At 38.5% G+C, this 17392-nt stretch overlaps 1 pseudogene; it reads right to left on the bottom strand.

The window, feature by feature from the left end:
- Window positions 1-13418: 13418 nt before the first annotated feature.
- The window catches only part of LOC149207150 (ubiquitin-like-specific protease 1D pseudogene), an 88176-nt pseudogene continuing 84202 nt past the window's right edge, over window positions 13419-17392 (bottom strand).

The raw sequence follows: 17392 nt of genomic DNA, 5'->3' as shown, positions 1-17392 counted from the left end.
ATCATATCATTCGCATATTAAGCATAAAATAGACAAATCCACCGTACAGAAGTGCCAAATGATAACTTATATATTCATACATTAACATGCAAACAATATCAGCTGTATATCGCTTTAAGAATACAAGCAGAAATTAATCAAGAGATAAAAGTACCATTAATGACTAATTCTTACCCATAGACTTCAAACAATAACGATCTACCTCTACTTGCTTCTAACGTCTACCAAGAGTACAGAAGTGCAACATCAGTAGCAGACATAAGAATGCAAACATAAATAAATCACGATCCTTCCATTCATCAAAACCTCCTCTGAGGGTGCAGAAGTGCATGTTCTGAGGACAAGTTTTTGACAAATATCTGGACCCCTCTCCAATGCAATGAGAAGGGTTGAAATATTACTATCTAATCCTAATAATAGTATTATTACAAAATTTTAGGATACGGCTCTCAAATGACCGTCCTTTTTCTAATTCAGTAAAACAAAAAGAAAAACAACTTTCTAAATTGAAATTACTTCTTAATCTGGTCCCTGAAATTGCAGTTATCAAGCATGGGCTTGAGAAGAGTTGGTTGGCCGACTTCCGTGCTTAGTTGGGCTGCGAAAACAACGTCCATAAGAGCTGGCGCTATTTTCTCGGCCGCGTTCATGATGCACCTTACCGTCATGCATTGGCTGTGAGGCTTAACTAAGTAAGTCCAGTAACTTTCCCAGTTTAACCTAGCCAATGCCTGAATTGTCTTCCCGCTTGCCTCTGCTTTCTGCTTCCATTCTGCTTCCAGCTGTAACGCACTTGGTAAGTATCCCGGGGTGGATTCTGAAATCAAATTAGCTCTGTGCAAATTTTCATTTACACAATCGATAAGTATGGTCGCCTGTGTTGCTGCTGACTCTGCTGCCTGCTCCGCCTGTGTTATTTGCTCGTCCCATTTGTTGAAGAGCAAGTCTTTGTGATTTTCATTAATCTTGGGTGCCCCTGCTCTTTTCCCTTCCTCGTCATTTTGCCAAGCCAGATATTCTGTTACTCTTTTGTTGGCCTGGTCATAGTCATTCCGTAGTTCCACTACTTGGCTGGTGATCTTGTCGCTCAGCTCACAAAAATCCCTCCACTGTGATATTCTACGTACCATGTCCTCCTGTTGCTGTGACAGTTGGTTGTTCAAGCTGATGGACTCTGAAATAAATTCTGTCAGCTTGGGTTCATCCTTGTGCATTTCTTGCACCGTCTGCAGTTGCTTTTCCTTTTCTTCAATATTTCTTTGGTGGCTCAGCTGCATCTAGCGAAAATTTTCTTGTAGTTTTTCAAGCTGCTTGGAAGCTTTAGCGTTTATATTGGCTTGTTGCAACTGTTGTTGCAGCAGTTGTATTTGACTCTCGCGTTCTTTTAGAAGTTGCTGAACTTCAGAGGCCTTGTCGATGGTCGCAGAAGCATATGCTCCTGCAATCTGAGACAACTTAGTGAGGTTTTCAGTTGGATTGCTATTCGGGTCTTTCCACAAGACATCTAGGTGTTCAGCATCTTGAGCTAGTGCATCTGCAAGCTTTCTTTTCTTTCTTTGTGTTCTTACAACTGCCCTGTGCTGTGTGCTGTAGAATACGTCTAGTGGAGGGATCTCTTCTATGCTAAGTAGAAACTCTGAGGATGGAGCGATAGGAAGATGCTCCATCTCTGTGGTGCTACTGACGATGGTTGAGAGGACCTCTTGCGCCACCTGCGTGTTGTCCACAGGTGTTTTCGGGACCTGACCTTCAAGACTAATCAGTTCATTGAAGGTCTCCCATTCTTTATCTAATTCTACTATAACAAGAGGTGCTTCGGTGACGGGGGGAGGAACTTCTTTTGATGACGAGGCGGCAACTTGCTGCTGAGCCATAGAACTTGACTGAGCTGTGTCCTTGATTGTTTCTTCATTTCTTTCTTCTTTGTGGACAGACCCTTCAAGATCTGGAGATATTTCTTGCACGACACTGGAATCAGATTTGGAGGCACCAGAGTGTTCACTGAGCCTGACGCTCGGAGTCGGTTCTCTGGTAGCTATTCGTAGTCCTTCCAGTGGAATGCTAGACAACCTTCTTTCTCTATAAGAGGTGAATTTCCGGAAGTCGTCCGGGGATAGCCTCGATCGTGCTTCCTTCAAAACTTCTTCGAGCGAGTTCTTTCCCTGAAAAAGATCGTCAAACAGATCTTTTTTCCCAGAGAACACACTTATCCTGACGCTAGTTGTAAATTCCTGGGCCACTTTATTTGGGTCGAATGGCCTTGGTGGGAGTTTAAATAGTTTGAGACACGTCACATTCTCCACCTTGCCCAAAGCGTGCCCTACATCGAATAAAGAGAAGACCCCACATGTGACTGGGAATGGAGGCCAAATGGCCTTCTTTTTGTTTTTTAGGTCTTTGGTTAAACCACCTTCAGAGCAAGTCTGATAAGCGATTTCTCGGGCCAATAATTTATCTGGGGGTACTGTGCTTCCGAAAACTCGGATATAGGTAAACCACTCTTCCCCAAACCATCTTGTGATGGAGGTGATATCAATTTGTGCCTCAGGGGAGCATCTTGGGGGATCTTTACCGTATATTATCCTATGCATGGGTAATATAAGACCATGGCAAATCTGATAAAAATGGGGGGCAAACTGGGAATCCCACAGAATTTTATGATAGACATGAATGGGCAATGGGTCCTGGGTAGTCCATTGCCAACCCATGGTAGGGAACTTGGATACAAGACAGATAGAATCCATTATATAGGCAGACAGATAAAAAGGCGGATAGACTCTTTGGGAGTGGGATCTTTTAGAACGGTAGTGGAGGATCGCCTTATACAGAGTGTCAGAAAGGATTTTGGCCCAATCTACTAACTCAGAGTTAGTTGCAGCATCAATTAGGGGTAACCAGTCGGTTGGAAATTTATTGATATCTGGCTTACCGAATATTCTACATAGCATAGCCACAGCGAAACAATATGGAGAAGTAAGAGAACCAGTGCTATACATACCGTTCTTATCCTTCTTCAACGGTTCATCTCTTTTCGACCACTCCTTAGTAGTATCTGATAGGTCGGGATTCTCTGCTACGAACTTTGTAACGAACTCTGCACTGTAGGTCGTCTGCGGCTCAGGTAAATGATACATGAGCCTTAGGTCTTGAGCTGCAAACGCTGCCACGATCCCATGTCCTTGGGCTCTGAACTGTCTCTGGTGCAACTCCGCATCATCTAGTATCCATTTGATCATATCTGTGTATGGCAGGATCTTTGGCCTCGCTGCAATTCTATGGAGGAAAGAACATGCCAGGTCTTCCAGAGATGCTTCTGATGAACGCGATGCATCTGCGACAGCCGGAGTTGCTTTGATTATTCTCGGATTCTCTTCCTCCAATATCCTATACATGCCTTCCCAAGTTGAGATACCCGCATCCTTATTGCATGCAGTGTCTGTGTAGAGGGGCGCCATCTCTTTGGTCTTTTCCCTTGTCTCTGAGCTCTGAGCTTTGTTCTTTTTTCCCATGTCGCTTAGCGTTTCTATTTGGTTTTGCCTTCGAGCTTTGTTCCTGCAAGTTAAGAGCGAAATGGAAATATCGATCAGAAGGGTGATGGGAAGGCGTTAAATGCAAGAGATAGATTAGATATGCCACCTTATGTGAAGCAAAATCCGCATTAAGGCACGCGTCTTTATGCCACTTAATAACTGACAACCAATTCATTACTAACATTGAATGCGCATAATTCCCAAGTCAGTTTATGGTAAGTGGATTTTCTTTGGGTGGCATGCCCGAAAGAGTCGTATCAATGTGCTTTTATGATTTGCCAACGCATCTTTTCATATCGCGCGATCGTAAACGGCAGTGATCGCAACATCGCAGATCGGCACATCGTAGATCGTAACAATTCAATGTTCGCCAACGTACCTTGCCTGGTTTCTGCGATATGCGATCGTGCGATCGCAACATCGCAGATCGGCGGGTTTATAAGTTTTTCTTTATGGAGGCTAGTGCATTGCGATGTGATGTTGTTTTCTAGAGAGGAACGAAGGTGTTTTTATCTTTTTAGAGATGCACTTTTAGAGATTTGCTTTTATGGACATAGGTTTTAGGCTTAAATCATCTAAGGACCTTTTTCTACGTTTTATGCTTGTAATTTCAAAAAGAAATCTTTTGTTTTTTTTCTTAGATTAACTAAGGGTCCCCCATTCAATCTATCATCATGGCTGATATTAGGCTGAATAAGGGGGGGGGTTGTTGCTGGCCACAACACTTCCATATGTGGTATTCCTCCAATTCCATCACCGATGATCCCATTCATCTTCATCTATTCCAATTCACGCTCACTGAATATGCTGCAAAGTGGTATGTTGACTAACCCGCCGCTTCTCATTCCACTTTCGCAATGCTTGATAAAGTGTTCCTTTCATATTTTCAATTACCTCTCTGATGAGACACCAGAATAGAGTGCTTTACTACATTTCTATAGTCCTCTGCTACTCATCTTTCTAATCATGTTCAGGAATAGCGTAGAAGGAGGAGCATGTGTCATGCTATGGCTTTCAAAGACTGTGTCTACCTTGCTTGGTTTCTTAGGACTCTTTTATCTCCTATTTCCAAAGATGTCGCGTCTCACTTTCCTCAGATAGTGGAAGAGTCTCTCTAGACTACTCTGAGATACGACTTTATTTATCCTCAATTCAGTTATGTCTATACCATTATGCTAGACCTCCCTCGTCCTGGATGTACCAATGCACTAGGGGCATCTCACGCCATCGATGGTATCGTTGGAGATATTGCACATCCTTCTCCATATACTAAGCAAGGTTATGGCCATCGGTAGGGGGGCACTAGTTACTCCAATGCTTATCTCCCTCCTCCCAGCAATGTGTATTCAGGATAAAGAAAATATTATGGATTCACCCAACCACATCAGCAAATGTCAAGGCCAGCTAGTACTCAACCTGTCTACCAAACCATTCCCCCTCACCATCTTACACCTAGGCACTATCAAGCATTGTAACCCATTAGGAATTAGCTACATAGCCTCCCATGCATCGTCAGCCCCAGCAGCCACCGCCCCCTTAAGGTCAATTTTATGCACAGTAGAGTGTGACCAATCCCCAAAATTTGAAGAAAAAGAATAAGGGGAAGGTAACAAGGGTAACCATGGTAATGAACCTCAAGGGAACCAACCTAACGTGAACAACTAGCAACAGGGCAACCAACCCAAGAAAAACAAGGCTATTCGTATGAAAAAGCCTTATGCACATTGTGGTGTGCATGGCCATTAACTCGTGAGTGTCCCCTCTTACCCTAGATGTGCCAAAAGTGGGAAGCCCAAGCAGCTTTAGAGGTCAACCACCCATGCAGCAGCCACCTCAGAATCCTGCACCATCTGAACCAACCATGCTCACAAATCCTTTACCTCAACAAGGATTTGTTGTTTCTAAACCTCAACAAGGCCAAGTAGCCCACCCTCCACAACCTTCTGGTCTTGGTGACTACTAGATCTTCATGATGAACTCTAACGAGGTCAATACCTCCAATGTCAACTTGCAAACTCGGTCGTGTCAATACACAAGCCATCATCTTCGTCTGCAACTGAGACTAATACAAAGCATCTATTGAGCCTCTTACGACACCAAATGGTTTGTTACAGATCCCTCAACCTAAAGTTGAGTCAATTCCTAAGATCCCCAAGGGACCATTACTCCATAACGTGGCTTCTAAGCAAGTTGCACATACATACAGTATAGTAGACAACTTGGCACAATCACCTACTACCATGTTGATGCTGGAGGTTGTCTAGTCATGTTGATCTCAAAAGAAAGCTCTAATAACTACTTTGGTTGCATTAGATCCTTTAGATGATTGTTTGATTGTATTTCCTATTTATATCAAAACATCCTCCATTACCTCCATCCATTTCTTTCCAGATACTAGTCTAAGTCTATAATGCCATCATCTCCCAATGATTATTAACGAAGGTGCATCCACCTATGTGATGTCTTCTTCCATTTGGAAGCAACTCAAATCACCTGAACTATCCCCATCCACCATCACTTTGCATGCTTGGGACGGTAACTCCTCCCAACCTCTTGAGATGTATCGCAATTGTCTAGTGACTCTTACAACAAAGAATATTCATGTAGACATTGAAGTTATCAATGCCCCTCTAGATTACTAAATTCTGTTGGGTTTTAGTTACACTTACGCCATGTCAACTGTCACATCTATGGTTTTCTACAAGATGTGATTTCCTCGTGAAGGGAATATCGTCACTATCGATCAATTGACATATTTTGGGTCATCATCTTTAACCTCCACTAAGTCCATTATCTAATCAATGTTAGAAAACCAGTCCTCCACCCCTCTCATCAGTGTTTCACCTAGAGCTTACAAAGATTCCACCTTGTTGGGTTATTTCCCTGGTCCTCTTGCTCCCATCTCTGAGACTATCTCTTTGAGTTTTTGCATGTTACAAGCATCACAGGCTACTCAAAAGTAATCCAGTACCTATGCTCAGCAACCAACTCCTCAGCACCAAGTTGTTACCATCTCAGTCGAGCCATCTGGATCCAGCCCCTGAGGACCTCCTCCCTTTGTGGGTGCTTCCCCTTTGTTTCCACTAGGAACTATTCCTATAGGTCTTAACCATCTAGGAGTTGTTCCACCAAGACATTGCCCTACAGGACATATACCTTTTTTCTTTCCTCCTCCTAGAATATTTTTTGTCCCTATCATGCCTCCATTGACTCTCCCTAATATGACTTTGGGGATCCCATTCTCGTACATTGATGCCCTATCAAATGCTTCTCCTAGTCATCTCAGACCATATCATGCTTTTACCCTGGTTCAACTGGTCCCTATGACCACTATCACTTCTTTAGTTCCACCACAGCCTCAACAGGAACCCACTCCTATTGTGAAATCATGCTAACAGTGGGGAAAAGCCAAGAGGAAATAACCTAAGGACAAGGATCCCCAAGCTCCTCCAGCCTTAAAAGCTCCAAAGCTGACACCTCCGTGCACTTTGTGTGAGGTTGTTGGGCATGCCACCAATAACTTTCCTAAACTTCCTCGTCTTGAACCTTTAGTTCATGAAACATTTCATGAGTGTAATATCCCTGAGGTCTAAGTTACCTTACCAAATTCAGCCAAAATACTTAAAACGTTGCACAAAAATCACCCTTGTGCCTTGTGCAATCATTATGATCATTATTCCCATTGTTTCCCTCATCTCGACGAATTTCATGATTTCCTCCAAGTGGTTCATGACTTCGAGTTCACTCATAGTGGATCATCTACTACTTTACCTGTGGATTTTGGTACCACTAGTACACTAGAACAGAGGGACTCTAGCCCCACCATCCTAATCACTCCCCTTGATGTTGAGATGACCTAATCCACAGTCCATATCCTTTACCTATCATCATCCTTGAGTTCCTCGTAGGAAAACCTTTCTGAGGTTTCTGCACATGCTCCTATCGAACCTCCTCCGTCAAAAACCCAGGTCTCAACATCGATAGAGTTTCCATCTACTAGCTCATTATCCACTAGTTCAAATGAAGCATATGTGAGCCTTCTTTCTTAGGATGATGCACCAAGTACCGCCGTTTCATCATCTAGTCAATCTTCCTCTCATTTGCCCATCTTCCATTCTGATGAAGACATCATGGAAGCTATGTCTACCCCTGATTTCCCTTGGGATGATATGCACTATCGTGCATACTTCCTTCCATATTTTTTAACCCAAAGGTTTTCCCCCCATCTTACTCATGATGATTGACGACGTATCTGATACCAAGCCCCTCAGTATCTTCTCAACAGTGATAACCTTTATCGTCATGATGTTGATTGTATCCTTCATCATTGTCTCACTCATCATCATGGATAGTACCTTACATCATTCGTAAGGACTTGGGTAAGGGGGCATATCTCTTAGAGGATTTCAAAGGCCAACTTCTTCCTAATCCTCACAATGCACTCTACCTCAAGAAATTTTACCCATAGCATATCCCATTGATTTGCATGTATTTATTTTTGGCATTCATTTAGGTAGGTTACATCATCTCATTTGTTTTCTTTTGCACCTTTTAGATGGATCCATTATCCACACCGTATATCTGTTATGCCGAAAGCACGAGTCACTTCTCTAGGAATCTAGCCTCGGTAGCATGGGGCATTTTCACCCCCTTGCATATGTTTGTTCATTCTAAGGGTGTGTGCATTCGATCTACCACCAATAATCAGGAAAAATATGATGCAATGGTAGGTTTGTTAGTCTATGCCCTTGCTCATTGCATCCTTCATCTTCATGTTCATTTAGATTCATTGTTGCTTGTCATGCAATTGAATGGTGTGTATCATGTGCATAACAAAGTCCTATTTAGAAAATATCTACAAGTTAAGTTATTGGTATGTGAATTTGAAACCATCACTTTCAATCTTGTTCCTATAGCCCAAAATAACAATGTATATGCCATTACAAATAACATTCTAGATTGGCATTTATCACATGTATACCACAAAAGACAACCATAAACAAAACACATAGTGAACCATCATCTTCATATACAAGATGCATAACCATATTATGTATCACATAAAATAAATAAATGTTTTTGGAGTCCACCACTCTAAATAGATCTGGTATGCCTATAACATACTAGGTGCCACATAGTCCCCATGTTTGACTTAGTGGGTGAGGATGATTGTAGACCTCCTCTAGTAATTCATTCTCGTTTTCCTATTCCCTTAATTATTCACTAGGAACAATCATTCCAAGAAGGATTAAGGCCGTCTGTAGATGAGTAAGGTCACCTACCTGAAAGTCACAGATCTTGATTTTTATGGTTGGTTTTTGCACTATGATCTCCACAAGATTTAGGTCCTTTTCCTCCTCTCCCAATTCACCAAAGCTTAGTGTGCAAATGAACTAAATTGGAGGGAGAACACCCTTTTATAGGAAAACCCCCATTTTTTTGTCCACACCATAGCTCAGTTTGACAAACCATCAGCATCATTGGAAATCTCTCATCGAGCACTATAATGGGTCTCTCTTTGTTTTTGATGATTTGACACTCACCCAACAACCATTTTTCCAAGAAGGGTCACTTTGTCGCCTCTCAAAATCAAATTTATTCATATACAATGCTTGTACTTTGAGGACCACCTTCCCTTGGTTCTTGTCATCTCACGTGTCAATTTTCTTCATGATCAACCATCATTTGTTGATGTTTTCATGGTCCCCACCAAGCCTATTCTGTGCGGCAGCATCATCGAGTGACCCTTATTCAGAGCATCCATGATGAGTCACCTTTGCATCCATGGAGTCTGTTTTGCATCCCTTTGTATCATGTCATATTATTCCATCCATCGTTGCATAACATTCATCCCATGTTGCCCATTTTGGCCTCTAGTCATATTGTCCACCATCCCCTCTGGAGTCTAGTCAGTCGCTGCCAGGTCAATCATGCACTTTATGCTCTGACAAGGGAAGTCATATGTTTGTCCCTTATTCCCATTTTCTCCATTTTCCCTGTTGTCATTCCATCAATCAAATTACTATTTTCCCTCGTGCCTTAGTTGAGGATCCTCCTTGCCTCACCTATGGCGGGCCCTATTCTATTGACATCAACACATGTATTCCACAAGAACGGCCTAGAGGGCAATGTATCTTGGTTCCAGCATCCACTCTTGTTCAGTGCCTCAGATCAAGCAAAGAGAATCATTATTGCCCTTTGACTTGGTTGTTTCATGCTCCTTATTCATACACATGATGGTCTAGTGATGTAGTAGATTGTACTAGTGATTCCCGGGCGTGTGTGAGATGTTTCAAACCTCATGAGGGGGTGGGCCTTCAAGTAGCTCTCCACATGCCTGGATACCTTCATATTAGGCTACAACCTCAAATGGAGTTTCACATATTTGATGGGTTTGGTTCGTGCCACTTGTAGCGCTGATGAGATGCATGTCTCCTTCAGATGATCCATTCACTCTTACAGAGCCCTTTCCAATTCAGTAGGGCTTTTGTGGTTGTTATACCCTCCCTCCCACTAATTTTTTTAGGGAAGGGCCATTATATCTCATGTACTCAAATTTTATTGTATTTAGTCTTGGCTCATGTTTTTCCATGCGCATTATTTATATGCGACACATTGTATTATTTTATGGCTCATTTATGCCAGCATGTCATGTATCATTCAGCATGTACTTCATTTCTTAGCTTCATTTTCTTAGGCACCTTATTATTTTTGTACTAAGTTATCTCGATGGGTATAGGTATGCCTCCCCTACCTCACTGAGATTGGTACCACAACATGAAAGGAGACTTACATTGGTCTCACCCACTCTGTCACTTTAGCTCCATAGGTCTCTCTCTCTCTCTCTCTCTCTCTCTCTCTCTCTCTCTCTCTCTCTCTGACTCCACTTCGTTGTCTAGTGATTGTGTCCTGACAATGTACTTCACTCATACATCTTGCTCCTAATTCTCGTACATTGGGGGGCAATCTGCTATCACCAAAAATTCACATCTAGCCATAATTTACTAGATGGATCGAAGTGCACCATCTAGGTCCAATTTTACCATAGTAAAATTGCTATGATTGCGAGAAATTACTTAATAAACCACATTTGTTAAGCCATTTATAATTAAACCCATGAAGAATAATTAAATAAATCATTATTTATTTAATTATATTCTAGGAATAATTAATGAAACCATTGTTTAACTAATATTCCTTGTCATATTTGGCCCAACTATGAGAAATAAATAGATAAATCATTAATTATCTTATTTTTCTCTGGGAATAATTAATTAATCACTAATTAGTAATTATTCCTTGTCAAATTTGACTAAATCCCTTAGGAATACTTAAATAAATCATTATCTATTTATTATTCCTTAACCATATTTCTTGAGATGATAAATAAATCATTTATTTATTTATTATTTCTAAATAAAAGTTTAAATACTTTTTCCCTCCTACCAAATATAATAAAATATTCCAACTGGTTAATTCTAGAATTTGGTTAATAACATTTTATTATTTCCCATTATTCAAGAATAACCTAATATATTGTTATAAATAGAAGGGGTTTACATTCATTCTTCACTTTTGATCATTTTCATTGTTGCACTCACTGTTGTAGCTCTTATTATTATCATTGTCACACAACATTTTCTTTTCCATTTGAGTTCTCATTGAACTTGAACATTTTGTTTGCTGGGTTTTACACATTATAGAGGAGTCTACAAAAAGCCGAAGACATTTAGGATAGCCAAGAACCCATCCCATAGAGGGGGAGTGGTATCATTATTTTTTTCCTTCATAGGTGCCATCTAATAAAATATATTCTTTATATATCTGGTTTCCATTGGATTATTAGAGTTACTTGCGCTTATTTTCTTATTCCAATTTCTTGTTTTACTAGTTCTGTTGCATAGATCATGGCTTTGGAAGGTTTTGTTTCTATCATCTGTTGCAGATCCACACTGTTTAGTAGCCATTTTTATTGTTTGGGTTGTTTGTCATCCACAACCTAAAGTGATTTCTAAACTTATTTACCAATAACACCAGTATCAACATTTTTGTAACTCATAAAGGAAAACACCAAAGTGAAGACCAAAGGTGAGAATATACAACCAATTTCTAAATCTTGTCACCCTAAAGAATCAGCTTAAAAATTTATAAACCCAAGGAAAAATGACTTTAGTTCTCTGTTCCCCGGTAATGGCACCAAATGATGTTGTACCTTATGAGACAATTCCTGGTTGTGGGGGAACAAGTGCCCTAAACATTTTGAGATTGGATCAAAAGATTAAAATTAATCGCTGGAAGTGCATGTTATGAAGGCTTGTAACCAAACTTTTAGTTTTGAAACCATAGCCTTCCAAAGAAGAACGGTTAGAGAGACTATGAGAGTTGCAGGGTGGAGGTGTAAAGAAGAAAATGGAAGAGACAGAGTGTTGGCAGAGGAAATTAAGAATTTATGCTTTAACTCTGTAGAAAGAAAATGTAATACTGAGATATAATGAAATTCCTAGATGTGCAACACTTCATTAAGGGCTTCAAGACTAATTTTATTCAGTACAACTAAGTAAATTCATCAAACTAAACCAAAACACCAGCTGCATATTACACTATCCGATAGACGAAAATACAAAAATTTGAATGCTAGAACTCACGAGAAAATAAATCACTGCAACCTCCCAATGCTTGAATAAAACTGCCATATATTATTCAGGTTTCAAAAAGATTTGGGTTTAAAGTACTCAGTCATGCAGACTGAACTTCGAATGTTTCAAAATCTTATTCCTGGGTTTTTACTTCTTCCCCCCAACCTAACTATTTCAATCAATTTTTAAAGCTAATTTTTGCCACTGTTACAAATTATTCATTTTGTTTTTCTTTTATTGTAAAATATTTTAGAAATAAGAAAAAACTTTTAAATATTACAACAGCTATATATATATATATATATATATATATATATATATATATATATATATATATATATATATATTAGCAAAATAAAATCCCACCCCCTTTCAATACATTTTGGATCTCAACTAATTATTATTGGGCTAGGAATGATAGACACAGGCCCCAAACTTTGCTTAAAGATAGAAAAATTTGATTTGGAGGAAATTTTACTCTCATTGTAGTTGGAGTGTGGGTCCCAGGTCATAATTTCCGCATGCACATTAACACAACACATGTTTCCCCTTAAAAAACATAAACCACTCCATGAGAGAACTTGAGTGGTTTTTGGAATATAGACAGAGTGGTGCCGTAACAATCCTCAATCGTTGATGACTTCTTGGGTAGCTTTGATAAATCCACTTATGAGAGATTTCTTTTTCATAAAGTACATGTGATTTGTGCCACTAGAGTACCGTTGAATCTAGGCATAATAAGATATGGACCATCGATTGTTGGGATGAAATTTTATCTAGTAATTTCTTTGCCACTGATAAAAAATAATTTATATTCATCACAACAATGCTGCAGTACTGCTCCACCCGTATATTTACTAGGTCTACAGGAACCGAACACTAAATTGGCACTTGACAAAGGGTCTGATTTTCACTCAGACTTCTTTCCTTCCACTTATTATGTCACTTCCCTTACCCCTTTCCTTCTAGTACCAATTCCTGTATTCCTCTTAAGAGAAAAGGAAACTCTTTCAATGAATTTTACTCAAACAGAGAAAATAAAATTCAGACAACTTTTTGTGTATTTTTCAAATTATTTGTAGGGGATGACATACAAATTATTTTTTTAGAATAATGGAGATATTAGACAAAGACTAGATTCCCTTAATACTTTCTGTGTTGCACGTTGTTTCACCACCAAAATCTTTTGCACTGCTTAACTTATGAGAAAAACTCATCAGGCTTCACACCATTTCTAATACAAGAAAACTCTTTAACTATCAATGACATATAACTTGTTCTTTGCATCTCCAAAATGTTTCCCAAACATTTTTTTGATGGAATCCCTCAAATAGGAAGCTTCAACAAGTTTGAACCACTTTTTTCCAAATAATTGCAAATCAGATATGTGGCTTGGTGGAGCATCCTTGATGAAGTGATCCATGAAGGAGAGAACAAATAAACCACAATCATAATCATTTTCCTATTGGGGTACCTTGATTTATTTTAGTTTCGATATTTGTAATCCATCTCTTTTGTACACTTTCTTCAATGGGAATATAAGGAGGTAACCCTTCCTGATTTGAATTCTCCCATTCAGCCTTGAAAAAGCTATGAATATTCTAAAATATAGTGTTACCGGTATGAAGACCCAGTGAATCCAAGTGAAGAATAATTGGGCCAATTTTATCCTCTGTTGCAGGGATACAAACCAATTCCAAACTCCAGTGCAAAAAATAATATATAGGTACAAAGGTACAAGACTTCTCAAAGATATTCACTCCTTTCAACCACCTCCTAAGTTTTTCAAAAGAAACACCATCCTATTGTCTTCTATGGTTTTGTAACGCTTCATATAGTTTATTGTAAAAGTACGTATGGAAGAAATGGTAGTTAGTCCATTGCTTTGACATTATTATTGATTCAGGGATTTGAAGGTACCAAATTTAGAAATTCATGATTAGTGAAGACAAATATGAAAAAGGAGCTAGGAATTCGATATTGAAATAGCAAATTTCAACAGATTCTGGATCATCCTTATGTCATCAAGGACTTAAATTTCATTGTCGTGAAGTGAGTCATTTCTTTTATCCTCAACTTTATTGAAAACTTGAAGAAATGATATATTTTCTTTAATGGCCTACAGATAGCTCTCAACATCTATGAGAGATTTCGAAATTTTCTCACATTTGTCGAGTCTTTGGTCTGCTACCCAAGAGCTTTCAGGGCTCTCCCACCCTTTTATTCACTTCGAATAGAAAGAAATATACTATCATAGAGAACACATAGACATCTTATTTGCCTATCTCTATTCCATAAATGATGCTCTTAAGGTCCAAAGTGTCCTCATCTTCACATTCCTCTAAACAAATTTGAGGACTGTCAAACCCTGAAACATTCTTACTCAACCATTTTTCCCCCTTTTGAATAACAGTAGAGTCATCTCCTCCATCTTTTCTTAAGTTAACAATAGCTTTCTCCTCCTATAAAGAACTAAATGATTCCTCAACTTGTCTTGATGGCTCCAAGTAGCTTCTTTGCAAGCCAACTGAATGAATAGGTGGGTCCTTTGGCAAAAAATTATGATACAATTGATGAGATTTGGTAACCACTCCTACATTTCCACATATATTAGCAGAAGATTCATTTATTTGAAAACAAGTAAGTGAGTCCACATGGTCATCAACATTTGTATTTGGTTCAATGTGCATGCAAGAATCAGAAAGACCCTATTTAGTTTCCTCCTATGAAGCAACACAAGTAGCATTTAAAGCATGACATGCACTATCACCAAGGCTCCCTACATACTTAAATATTCTCTATATTTTCCCATATTTTACAATTGATATTGTGCCCAATCCCTGGTATGCTAATCCTAACTCACCAATGATATTGCATTTCACCTTTGTCCCAAATAGGAACAAAAACAACAAGATCTATGCCAAAATCATCAAGCAGATTTCCATTTTGCATGTCCTTGTTGACATCGCCCCCTTTGCATATGTGGTCAGTAATGTGTTGAACATAATAAGTCATCCATTCTTCTTGTTGGTATAAATTCATGCACCTGGAAACCTCTCTGCTTGCACAAAATGAAGCCCAAAAATATCCGCCCTAACATAATTTTATCATTTCTAAGAGCACCAAGAATCTCCTCTACTTTTAAAGCTACCAAAAAATATTATCGGGTCCCTTCAAATTTTGTTAAATTTAATCTTGTGTTGGAACTTTCTTGAATATTTTTCATTTTCTAGCTATGCCAAAATGAGTTACAACACGGAGAAAAGGTAAAATCAATCTATCCAAAACTGCTAAAAAGTCAAACTCTGAAAATTAGTGGTTGAAAATGTTGAAACCCAGACTTCTCACTCAGCCAATTTCTTCCTACCAATGTGGAGGTGTACTCTAAATACTAGGGGGTTTTTTCCTTCCTCAAAGAGACAAATTAAGTGTATCTAGGCCTAGGGGAATCTAAAAATAAAGGTGAAGTACCCTACCTAATCTACAGACAACACTCTCAACAATTCTGAATTTTTTTTGAAAACATTCCGCAAAAATACCAAAACGTCGGTACTGACCTGGAATAGTGGAAAGCATATTTTTAAGCCAAATTCTGTGCTTTTGAACATAGATCAGGGTATGTAAAGTGTGTTTTTCTCCTATAACTCTTGGTCAACATATCTCGCACAAATTTTTCCATCTCCTACTCAGCTGGTACCCATGACTTGCGGAAAGAACCAGAAAACCACTAGAATCTAAAAATTTGAAAAAAAAGGAAATAATGCTATAAATAGAAATTAAGAGGCTAAACATAACTGTAGAAAACCCTGAAATTTACTGAGACTTTATTCACCCAAGAATATTTTTATTACACCAGTGGAGTCGTCATTTATTAGTGTGAAATTTCTTAGAAGGTGTACCAAAAACACTTCACTTAAGTCACTAGGTGAAAAGTTACACTAACAATAATTTGATGGTTGCTTATGATTTCGATTTGCAATAAAAATGGAAAAACCTGCAAAAAAAATATAGATGGTCCAGAACAACAAATAATAGTAAAGATATCCAATTCAATAAGCCAAGCGGAAAGACTTTAATTGAATAAATTCTTATTAAAAACACCTGGTGAAGGAGATCTACAAAAGGGTCTACAAATCCTCCTCTGTGGGATGGGTCCTTTGATGTCCTTGATGCTTCAGCAAACAATCTTCTATCTCAATATGTGAAAAACACAGACATAATGTGGAGAACTCAAATGGGAGCTCAAACGAAAAGAGAAGATAATGGTGACGATGATAATGATCATGGTGAAGAATGAAAGGAAATACCTGCTATTTATAAAATAGTATTGAGTTAATCTTGAAAATGGAGAATAATAAAATAATATTGACCAAATAAAGATATAACCACTTGGAATACTTTATTATATTTATTAGAGAGGGAAAATATATTTAAAATGGTTAAATATCTTTATTTAGAAATAATCAACAAATAAAATGATTTATTTATAATTTTGCGAGGATTAAGAATGGCGTGGAATTGAAATAATTATTAAATAATGATTTAACAATTATTCCAATAATGGAAATAAGGAATAATAAATAAATAGTTATTTATTTGATTATTCCTAGGGGATTTAGTCAAATGTGACAAGGAATAATTATTTAAACATTGGTTGAATAATTATTCCTAGAGAAAATTAAATAAATAATGATTTATCTAATTATTCTCATGGGTTTTTTATTTATATCATAAAATAATTTAATAAAAGTAGTTTGCTAAATTATTTTTCATAGTGTAAGTGATTTTACTATGGTAAAGTTAATCCTACATCGTGTATTTCAATCCACCAAGTTAGAAATGGCTAGGTGATCATTTTTTGGTGATAACATGGTTGTCATCTTAATTGACTCTAGTCTCCTTGATTCCCTTATTTTCTTTGTCTCTGAGTTTCATTGTTCAATTGGAGGTTAGTACTTGGCTAGTACCTGCTCGTGGGTTATAATAGTTTCTCCTAGGGTGTTGTGACTCCTAGACACTGAACCCAGAGTTGGTGGTTCGAATTGTGGAGGTTGTGCAGTTTGCCTTAGTGAGGGGCATTAATAGTACTTTGAAATTGACCCATTCATGACAAAATCCTATTCAAGTGTCAGAATTTTTGGAAAACTTCATTTGGTTATGGGGCAGGAGTGCACGCACTTCATATAACCCTAGTCTCGTGCCTTTGATAGGGGAGGGGAGGTACAT

This window comes from Pinus tabuliformis, chromosome 1_2 (assembly GCF_031772625.1).
Source record: "Pinus tabuliformis cultivar Carrire ecotype Pingquan chromosome 1_2, CPIR1, whole genome shotgun sequence".
Lineage (NCBI taxonomy): Eukaryota > Viridiplantae > Streptophyta > Pinopsida > Pinales > Pinaceae > Pinus > Pinus tabuliformis.
This window is presented reverse-complemented; position numbering and strand designations above follow the sequence as displayed.